General features: G+C 49.8%; 2 long non-coding RNA genes across 2 annotated transcripts; one reads left to right on the top strand and one right to left on the bottom strand.

Moving 5' to 3' along the window:
• Window positions 1-4,458: 4,458 nt before the first annotated feature.
• Window positions 4,459-7,350, bottom strand: LOC111740242. The gene is made up of 3 exons (XR_002780547.1): window positions 7,246-7,350; window positions 5,635-5,695; window positions 4,459-4,908 (listed from the first exon to the last, which is right to left on the bottom strand). It is a non-coding gene; the product is annotated as an uncharacterized LOC111740242 (long non-coding RNA).
• A 1,179-nt stretch (window positions 7,351-8,529) lies between these two features.
• Window positions 8,530-10,609, top strand: LOC111740241. Its single transcript, XR_002780546.1, has 2 exons — window positions 8,530-8,642; window positions 8,732-10,609. It is a non-coding gene; the product is annotated as an uncharacterized LOC111740241 (long non-coding RNA).
• Window positions 10,610-11,123: the final 514 nt, after the last annotated feature.

Below are 11,123 nucleotides of genomic sequence, written 5' to 3'. Positions count from 1 at the left end.
AAATATATTTAACTTCTATATAGCATGCTATAATATAAATATGTCATGACTTTCTCCATTTTTTCCGATGTCAGCTATTATAAACGATGCAGTAATGGGCATCCAAGTACGTGTTCCAAATACATGCTCCGCATTTGCCCAAGTTTCTGAGAGAAATATGTTCAGAAGCAGAATCCTGGATTGTAAGATATACACGTTTCTGACAGATATTGCCAAATTGCTTTCTAAGTATGTGTTTTAAATTCTACATTTCTACCAATTCTTGATATTGCCAGACCTCCCATTTTTTTGCTAATCTTATGGGCATAAGCTGGTATCTTGTTTTCGAATTTGCATTTTCCTGATCACTGGTGAGTGGGGACATTGGCCATTCAAGTTCCTCTTTCTGGAAATAAACTTGCTCGTTCTAAAGTATGGGCTGGATTTTTTAAAAACTGATTTGTAGTTTTTTATGTATTTTAGGTGGGAATCCGTTGTCATTTGCATGTGTTCTAAATATGCACATGCGGCAGGTCTTTTAACACCAGTCATCGTGTCTTTAATATTTTTTATTCTGAAAATGCTCAATCGACCACAAAACTTGAAAGAACTGTATAGTGAAACCATTACTCATTACCCAGACTTGACCATTACCAAGGTTTTGTCTCACTTGCTCGAACTATACTTTTTTTCCTCTCTTATATTTCTGCTAACATATTTTAAAGCAAATCCCAGACCATATGTCATTTTATTTCTACATACTTCAGTAGACATCTGTGCAACTATGGACATTTTCCTATGTAGTCAAATCATACCACGATGACACCTATCAAAATCAACAATATTCCTTCATATTGCCTAATATATAGTGACTGTGAGTACAAGGTAGTTTTTAATTGGGGCTCCAAATTTCTCCTGCTAAGCATAGATGTAGCACTCCTGGTTTGGACTGGGATAGCTGGCCTTTCTACGTGAAGATAACGTAAAAATGATTCCATTTTTGACTGATCAACAATCTTTTTCCAGGAAGCAGGCAGGACCTTCTCTACCTGGGGAAAGATGCGAGATGCCTGCCTTAGGCCATGCCTCTGGCAGCTGTGTACAAGGTCTACGACCACTTGAGTCTCTTCTGTTAGAGAAGAGCCATCGACCTCAGAGAGGGTGGTCGGCCCCCTGCCAGTCTTTCTCGATGCTTCCCTGTGGGGCTGGTGTGAGTTCACACATACAACTCTTAATTCTCTTAGATATATATGAGTCTAAATTAGATTATAGTCAGGATGGTTTGGGGAATGGGCTGGGGTTCATTCCTCTGCTATGTCCCAGAATGAAGAAAACAGACATTTACCAGGGAAAAGAAAGAGTTTGAATACAATACTAGAATAGGGTTTCTCGAGTGTACTTTCTGTGAATCCCTTTACGCAGAAAAAGAGAGTCAGTGGATTTCTCCTTATACTGCTTAATGAGGTCAGAGACCCCAAAACACTAGAATTAATGGGAGACTTGGATAAGATACCAGTGAGGTAATGTCTAGTTTTGGTTCAATATCCTAAATAGATTACTCACTCTTGCTAGATAAAAGGTAAAGACACTGTCGTGGGGTAAACACAAATCCTGCTGAAATGGGGTCCTCATCGGTCCCCAGACTGAGGAACCTCTGTGCTGTTTCAAAGACCAGTGGCCGTGGGGTCATAGGTGAACCTGTCCTGACAAGAAAACCAGTCAACAATACGATCTCTGCAAACTCCTTTTAGCTAGGACCCCAGACCATAAATCAGAGCCAGGCGGGACCATCAAGGAGAGTCAGGCACCGAGCTCTTATCAGAGGAGGCCAGAAAGAGGTCCACGTGACAGGTCTCCTCTGTCTGCAGGAAAAGGGTGAGCCTGGCAGAGCAGGAGAGTCAGGCCCAAAAGGTTCCGCAAGGCTCCTGGTAGTTTCTGGGCCTTCGTCCTGCGCCTGGAGCTCTTTATAGTTTACCAAGAATTTCCACAGGCATTGTTTCAATTGATCTTCGAGCACCTTGCAAGATAAGCCGATGAGAGTGAGGCTCGGATTGGTTAAGTAATCAGACAGGGCCTCCATGGGAATATGGACCCCAAGCTCATGGCTGTTTTCCTCTGGCCATTAAGATAGTTGGATAAAGGTTCCTGGGTTGTCCCTTCTTGACATTACAGACTAGGGTTGTCAGATGCCTGGGAGAGGCTAAGTAGAGGGACAGGAAATCACTTTCTAGTCCCTTCATGTCACTACACCGTCCCCCATCACCCTACCAGGAGACCATCTCTTGTCCCCACCCAAGACCGCAGGCTGCAGAGCAGAGAACAGAGAAGCTCGTGGATCCAACAGCTGCCCAGTGCTGGTCTCAGTGGCAGACCTTCTGTTCTTCAACGAGACTAATGGAGCGCGAGAGACGTGGACAAATTTCCCCAGATTCTTGCTTCCAGCCAAGTCATCCCACGTGCTCTCTGACTCCCTGCGGTAGAGTCCTTGAAATTTCACGTCACAACTTCCTGCAGATATCAGGGCAGCGATGCTAATCCTTCCTGTTAGTGTTGGCCAGTGACCCAAACAGGCCGACTGCTGCTCGCTCTGCTGCGGGCTTCCTCCTCCCCCATACCGTTGCCTGCAGTCTTGTGGCTACCTCTGTGACCTCGCCAGGAAGCATCTCCAGGACATGCGAAGGCCTCTCGTGATAGTGAGCCAAAAGTGAGGTCTACGCTTCCCCCCGCCATCCCTCCCCAACACTCCCAGTCTGCCTCTCCCCTCAGTCAAAGGAAACGACCCTTTTCACCCACATCCATTGACAAGCTCATGCTTAGCAGAAGCCCTGAAACACGAAACAGACAAGCTCGTAGGAGCTGGGAGCTCGGCTCCTCCGGGACCTGGAGGGACAGGGGTCTGCGCCGGGGGAGGTTTGTTTTGCTCCACCTGTGTGATGGCCGCACCCACAAAACTGTTCCTCTGAGAAGCCTAACACGTCTCCCTGTGTTCGTGGTGCACCCAGATCCTCCTCCAGTGAAAATCACCAACCTCCTATGGGTCACAAGGCTATAGTAATCAGGAACGAAATAGCAGGGAAATGTGAATGACATAGAAGCAAAAAATAGTCCCAGTACCTGCTGTCGTTAAAGCCAGAACAAAGTAGAGGAAAAAAATCACAATTACCCTGTATGTAGCATTTGTAATGGATTTTTTAAATATAAATACATTTTAAGTATGTTATTTCTCTCGATCCTCAGACTAAAACTGCGTCTGGTACACAGGAAATTCAAACGTTGGTTTCTCTTCCTTTCTCCCAATGAGGTTGGAAGGGAAGGTATTATTATCCCCGCTTTACAAAAAAAGAGACCTGGGCCCTAATTATTCGAGATTAAATATATACGTATATTGTAGGGGCCCTAGACGCAAATGCAGCTTTCTCGGCTGTACGTGTCCTGCTCCCAGAATCCTGGGGTTAATACATGACCCCTTTTTTCCTCTTGATTCCCCAGCCAATCAGTTGTGTGGATGCTACAGCTTTTAAAGTATCTCGAACGTGTACCATTGTCGCCATTGCTGGCACAGTTCTAAGCACTTGAAATCTATTCACTAATTTAATCCTCACAAGACACTACGGTAGGTATCATTATTCTCACTCTACAGATGAGGAAGCGGATGCACCGAATGGCTAAGTAATTCCTCCAAGTCACGCTGCAGTGGGGCAGGCATACGAGCCAGGCGGTCTGGCCCCTGGGTCTGGGCTCTTGGTGACCACATCGCATCAGCTCTCGCTTCGTTCTCACGTTGTTCTGACTGAGATCTGCCTATCTCAGACATGACTCGGTACGTCCTCGAAGGCAAGAACTGTCTTTCTGCCCTTTTCCCCAAGCCCCAAGCACAACGTGTGGCACACAGTATGCGCTCACTAACGATCTCGTGAATAAACGTTTGGGAAAAGAGGAAATCAGAGGAAAGACATCCCGTCGGAACCTAAACTCTCAGAGCTCAAACTGGTCACGAATGCTTTCCTCTGCTGTGACCCGAGACATCAAACAGCCGCAAAAACAGATCATTGATCGCAACCTCGTCCATCCTCGGATGGCCTTAGAGTAACCAGCTCTCCAAACGGCAGTGCCAGCCCCCGAGGACACGGCGCAGAGCTCCTGGGGACCCGGCCCGCGGCCGACGTCAGTCTCCCAGGACCCCACTTCTGCGTCTGTGCTGGGAATCAATCGGCTCCCCACAAAAAAGGGGGATCTGCCCCGCAGCTCAGATGCTCGTGTGCAGAGGTGAATCACACGGCGAGGACTTCCCAGAACGTCCGAGTGAATCAGCTGCTCAGGTTGGGACAAATCCAGACCATGTGACCACAGAGGGTGGCACACTGAAAATTGAGATCTAATATGAGCCATCTGGTCTGGAGAAACAGCCAACCGGAGGGACGGGGGCCTGGAAAACGTCCAGGGAGCAGACTTATCTGGGGGGAAATGATGAGTCAGCTCTGCCCAGAAACAAACGCCTTTAATGGAACCCTCTGCAGGAGGCCCACGGCCCCTCTTCTTGAAGCCAGAATGGGTAACTCCGTCTGAAGATCACCCTTGGATTCAAAGTTTTAAGGTGCCTGGGCCCAGGCCTAGCGTGGGCATGGGTGAGCGTGGACATAGGTGAGCATGGACATGGGTGAGTGCGGACCTGGGTGAGTGTGGACCTGGGTGAGCGTGCATGTGGGTGAGCAAGGACATGGCTGAGCATGGACCCAGGTGCAGTAAAGCTTCATCGCTGTGTTGGGACAGCGTGGCCTGGAGAGAATCATTTCACGGTCAGATGTGCCAGGCAAGACGCTATAGGAGGTACTAGACGAACTGGGGATGAGCATTTTCCCCTAGAACGGGGACGGTGTAGCCTTGGTCCTGGAGGACAACTTTCTACTGTGTCTTCTCTCAAGCTGTTGCCTGAAAAAAAGTAAAAAGCAGACCAATTCCCAGGTCTAATTATCTCCGTTCAGTCTCCTCCTGGCAGCAGCAGCCAAGGCTCTTGCCAAAACTCTGCTTCACCAACACCCTAATCCAAAAAGCCCCACGTTGGCGGGAGAAGGCTCTGCTGGCCCAGAGCAGCTGCGAAGCTTCCTGACACCAAGGCAGGGCACAGGAGTTCAAGGCCAGAAGCTTCAAAGCATCTACTTCCCTCGAGCCCCCTTGGCCCCTGCTGGACGCAGGAGAGGTGGTGAGGCCCACCGTCTGGAACTTCACCAGAAAATGACACAGCAATCAACAGCCACTCGCCCTAACTGCCCCCCTCCCCAGGAAGTTTGGAGTCTTCTTAAAGGCCTGTTTGTGCTTGTAGTGGGAACTCCAAGGTCAAGGTGAGCTCCACGGCTGTTTCTGTCTGGGCTTGCCGAGAGCTGAACCTGGGCCTCCCAGCTGAGCAGAGCTGGGAGATGGGCCAGGGGCTCTCAAGGGCACGCTGGGGAGCTCCCCGGGCACCACACCATTGCTGATCTGCACTTCCTTGCCCTTCCAAAGATGTTTTCCTACCTCAGCCCGTGGGTAAGCCTGGGACCTATTGTTTCTTCTTGGCTGGAACAAGAGGTAGCTCACTCCTGAAGGATGCCCTGAGCTCAAGGCTGTCTCTGACTTGCAGAGTAGTGAACCCCAGTCACCTCAGGGGCCTGTACTTACATGAGCAGGGAAGGAGGGAACCAGCCAGGTGGGCATCTCCTTGACCTCCAATCTTGCTACCCTATGGGAAGAAGGACCAGATGTAGCTCGCTGGGCAGCTATGAAACCTGAGGAGATGCTGGAGTGACTTTGGGCTGGCGGTTTGAGAACGGGTGGGTATTATGTGCTTGGGTGCAGAGGAATCAGAATATCCATCTATTCACGCACAAACACGACAGCAGCCTAGCACGGGGCTGGGGGGGCAGGGAGGGGAGTGGGGGCAGGGAAAGGAGGCTCAGAAGCCAAGATGGATACGCCTCCCAGCCCTCACCCCCTAGGCATACGACAGTTTGAACCATTGATTGCAATATAAATGCCTGAGACATCTCTGGACATACAGAAATTCCACTGGTCAGCGAGTAAAGAAGAATGTTCTCCTAAAAACTGATAGGAGGTAGTTTCTCCACACATTCCTGCTGGCCATTAGCAAATATTTACTGAGCAGTACTGTCTGCAGGGTCCCGACAGAGGCGTTTGGTTACCCGGGTCAGAGGCTGCCCTCCTGCTCTGCATCCCTGAAGACAGACCGACCATAAAGGGAAACTGAGCTTAGCAGGAGCTCAAGATACCAGACACACCAGCCTTGGAACTGGACAAACACCAGAGACACACGACACCTCATTTTTGACCTGAAGACAAAAGTTTTGCATGTTTTACTGTCTTCTCTCTCACAGTGGCTGGAATGCTGGTTGAGGCGAGGGAGGAATCAGAGCCAAGGAGAGAAACGGGGTGAGAGTTACAATGACGGGCAGAGAGAGTGACAACGGAGCGAGAGGCCGGGGGAGCTGAGGGACGATGCTCTGGGGTCTGAGTGGGGAAGGAGACGGGACGGGCGCCTCGTCAGACATGATGTCCCCAGGGGCTGGGATCATCTTCTCCATTTGTCCTCCATAGTCACCAGGGCACTGAGCTTGGTAGGTTTCCCTGTCTCCCTTTACTGGCCACCATGAGGCTGTGGTTATCAGTGCCCTGCTTCCTGCAGCCCCAGGTGGCCGCGCCAGGCTCCCAGGCCAGTCCCTCACCCACGGCCTCTAAAAGAGAAAGTCAGGATCGGCGAGTGGGAGGACCCTGCTCACCCCGTTTCCAGTCGTCGCTGCCCACGCCGATGCCCTCGTTCGCAACCGGTCATTCTGAGCATCTCTGCCGCTGAGCCCACCGTACTCGGAGGACCCCAGCCTCCCCCGGGAAGGGCTGCACCTGCTCCATAAAAGTCTGTCTCTGTACCTTTGCTCACACCCTCTCTGTATCCAAAAGCCCAGCCATTCCATCTACCAGAATCCGACCTTTGTCGTCAAAATCCAGGTCCTCTGTGCAGCTTTTTCGGATGCCTGCCCTCAGTTAACCTCTCTCTTCTCTGCTCCGTAGAATTTTGTGACTCGATTGTAAACACTGCTTCTCACAGCGAGTCATGCATATAAACAGTGCCTTTTTCGTGCTGTGTCTAAACCCCTCTTCTCACAAAACCCCAGCGAGTACCAAGCAGATGCTCAGGATAATGTGTTGATTGACTTGTTGGACTGAATGAATGACTGAGGACATGACAGCTGTGATCGACCGAGAGTCCACACTCACCATTTCCCAGGCCACCCGGATTGTTTCCACGGCAGAGCCCGCCGCTGAGTGGAGATGTCATCTGATTTATTAATTAACGCAAACACCATTCATCCAAATGCTCCAGGGCATGGTTAGAAAAAAAAAATCCAGAACATTTTAAAAATGATAAAAATAACTTTTACCAGCCTAGAAATAACTGAAGTTTTATTCCTAGTGCTTTGGTCCCAGCATCAACCCCGCCTTCCGCATCACCCAGGCCCTGTCGGCCCCCACCAGTTAGTTGTCCCCTTTTCCCACCTTGCTTCCTAGGTGATTGACAGAATTCCTGCCAGTAAGGCTGGCTAATTGGGTTAATGGAGTGACTGCGTATTTTGTTCTCTCCACCACCCAACCCACCATGCTGGCTGCTTTCCACTACCTGCCTCTCATCTGTTCCAGGATCACTAATTTGCAACAACAACTTCCATTGTCGGCCACATCTGGGACTGTGGGGTTTTAAGTGAATCTCCTCAAGGCAGAGAACAGAAGATGCTGCTATTTTGGTTTGTCTCATCGACAATGGGGCCATTCTCTGGGGTTCATGGCATGCGGGGGAAATCTGAGCAGCCGTGGGACCCAGGCCAGAGCACAGTGTGCTGAGGAGGAGGGAGGCCAGCAGGTGGGGGGAAAAATTCTGACCTTTTCTTCCCAGCTACTTGGGTTTGCATTTCATTTTAATCAGTTTCAGATGAAACTGACAAGCCAGGAGCCTCTGGAATCTCAATGGCCCCGGCCTTTGGCCTCTGGTCTCTAGAACTCCTAGCATGTGACCTGGCCTGACCCAGCTTGCCCCAGAGGAGGCCGCACTGAGGGTGGCCTTTCTGATCCCCAAGGCTCTCAATGGTCTTGGAAAAAAACAAGGCTTTTCCCCTCTGTTGTTTTTTTGAGGTACGTTCATTCTGCCTCAATCTGCTTCGCCTTAAATGGATCGCTGCCTGCCCTAAGTATGGAAATGTCAGCATTCCGGAGCGAGGTGCTGGGACAGCGAGAGGCAGCCTCCAGGAGCCCTGAGACAGGCCTGAGGGGTGCCTTGTTGGTGCGGGTGGCATGAGGGTGCTAATGCCGTCTTTGATCTCCCAGTCCCTCCGGCAGGGCTCTGGGAAGGGCCTTTGTTTCTTAGGGTGACTTCTATCTCCGCCCGTGCCCCTCCCTCCTCTGCTTTTGTACCCCACCCCCAGCCTCAAGGCTGTCCTTATCTTTCTGTCCCTAGGCAAACTGCAGGGCTTCTGATCCCAGAATCCCTGAAAGCTGAACTGGTTACCTGAGCGTCAGCCCTGGGCAGATCCCACAGACACACCCCCATCCCACCCAAACGCCTGGGTGGGCAGGGGATGCTCAGACCCTCTTGAATCCCCAGTGTCCTGCGCCCTGTTGTGGTAGGTGCTCCATAAATGCTTCTTTCTGCCTTCAGTTTTGATTATTTGTAAACTTGCCTGAACCCTGCACCCTCTTCCGTTCTCATCAGCAGGCGAGCTTCTTGTCGTACGTGTTGGTTTTCCCTGCAGCACGCACTGCTTGGTTGACTGACGAGAAGAGGCGCTCAGTAAATAAGTAATGGATATCACTGGATCGGAAGTTTCTGGCAAACATATAAGAGCGGAGGTTCTCTCCAGAAAGGACTCTTCCAGAGGTAACCAAACTCACCAACAGAGGTAACCAAACTCACCAACACCTTTCCCAGCCACGTTGGAGGGTATGTGCTCCATGGGGGACCATTTCCAGTCAGCCTGCAGGTACGTGACTCCACGCGGCTGTCTGCACACCACTGCCCTCCGCTGGACACTGAGCCAAAGCTGCCCCGAGACCTGGTCCATGTCAGAATGCCCTCAGGTGTCCTTCCCACCCATCCTGGACACAGCCACTGGACAAACTGGTTTCCTGGCTGGCTGCTCTTACCAAGTTTGTTTCCCCCTGACCACCGTGCATTGAATCCATGAAACCTGAGATGAGACAAGAGAAAACAGAGCTTCTTTGACTCCCTGGCACATCGTAGGTTCCCTAAATACTCAACGCGTGAAAATGAACACCGTGACCCACGTTCCTGGCACGCCAACAGCACTGTGGACTGTTATTATAATTATTAATTAAGAACCCATTTAAGAACCTAGAGTCTAGAACAGCTACGACGCTGATGATTTTTCGAAGACAACCGAGGACAAGAAAAAGGCACAAAGAGCTTCAAGCAGAAGAATCAAAAACAACCAGTTATTTCTCTCTGTCTTAACAACAACAAAACCTTCCTCCTTTGGGAAAAGATAAAGAAAGGAGAAAGTAAACACGTCCACTGCCAACTCTTGTAGATGAGACTGCTCTCTCCCTTACCGTGACGTGTTTTCTGTCTTCAATAGTAGGTATTTGTGAGCTTGCCTTATTATCTCTGCCTCTGACCTTATTAGCTTATAAGCACTTTGCCTGGCACAATGACTGGCCTGTAAAAGGTCTACAATACATAGTTATTGAATTGCTGGCAGTCAAATATAGTATAAGAGTGGCTAACAATTTGCCAATGGCAATAGTAAAATAAGCAAAAATGGAAGCATCCCTTATTACTTATAAATTGCTTCAATTTGCTAAGAAATTATTTTCAACTCCCAAAATTGAACTCTGGGGTGAGCCCAGGGCCTGGCAGGATATATGAATCTGAAGTTTCAGGAAGAATCCCGGACTAATCAGAGTTCCAGGAGTCACAGAGCATGGGGTGGACCTGAAGACCCAGAGTATCGCCCAGGATGGGCTATAGCAGGTGAGATCGAAGTCTGGGACCTCGGGACTGGATGCCGAAGGACCAGGGGGTGCAAAGGAGGCCAGGACAGAGGCAAAGCAGGAAAAGCCAGAGAAACGAAGGAGGAGAGAGGAAGAGTAGGACCAAAAAAGCCAAGGACCTAGGGAGTTTTCAGGACAAAGGAGTGGCCTCTTGCCTCAAACGCAGCTGAGTAATCTAGTCAAGACAGGATTGAGAGCTGATTGCTGGATTGGGCAATAGGAAGGTCAGTGGTGACCTGTGAGAGCATCTGGTGACCTCGGTGAAAGCTACTTCAGTTAGGGGGGCGTAGGTGGATAGAGTGGAAGGCGCCATGGTGAGAATGGCATTGAATGGGAGGCAAGGACGTGAAAATCATTGCAGGAGGCAATCGATGTAGAGGAAGGAACAAGGGCTTCTGGTTTTGACCTTGCACCCAGGCTTTGTCTACCAATCCGGCTTCCCTATCGACTTGACACTGGTGACATTTTCTAAAAATCAAAATTAATCCTACCACTTCCTGTTGTGATTAACATGCGCTGGCTTGCCGCTTGCTAGACAACGAAGAGCAAAGTCCGATACAAATCTGTTTAGTATGATTTATTTCTCAGGCTTGGTTTCTTTGTTACCTGTAAAGGAGAGGTGCACAGGTCCATATTCCCTTTTCCTAAATTCTTGGGGCCATGCGTGTTTTGGAATTCATAGCTTGTTGGAATTCCAGAAAGGGAAGGTGGTACACATGCCCTATAGTACAGAGCCCAGGCTCCACCCTATAATCAAACGCACCAAGTAGGACAAATCAAGACTATAAACAACCTCACCAGAGGTCAGGTTAAGTTTTCCACCAAAGAAGTCACTAAGGTGCTTTGGTTTTTCAGAACTTTTCAGATTTTTGGAACTGTGATAAGGGACCACGCTCACAGGGTCGTTTTAAGGCTCAGATGAGTTATGCGTGGAAAAATGAAGCCCAAAGGGTAACCACAAAGAGAGCAGAGGCCTCGCTCCTCTTCCGACGTTGTGTGTGTGTGTGTGTGTGTGTGTGTGTGTGTGTGTGTGTGTGTGTGTGTGTGTGAGAGAGAGAGCGAGAGAGAGAGAGCAGTTTACAAAGAACACTCTG

The sequence above is a fragment of the Pteropus vampyrus genome, unplaced genomic scaffold (assembly GCF_000151845.1).
Source record: "Pteropus vampyrus isolate Shadow unplaced genomic scaffold, Pvam_2.0 Scaffold60, whole genome shotgun sequence".
Lineage (NCBI taxonomy): Eukaryota > Metazoa > Chordata > Mammalia > Chiroptera > Pteropodidae > Pteropus > Pteropus vampyrus.
The sequence above is the reverse complement of the archived record's forward strand: the minus strand, read 5'-3'. Positions and strand labels throughout refer to the sequence as shown.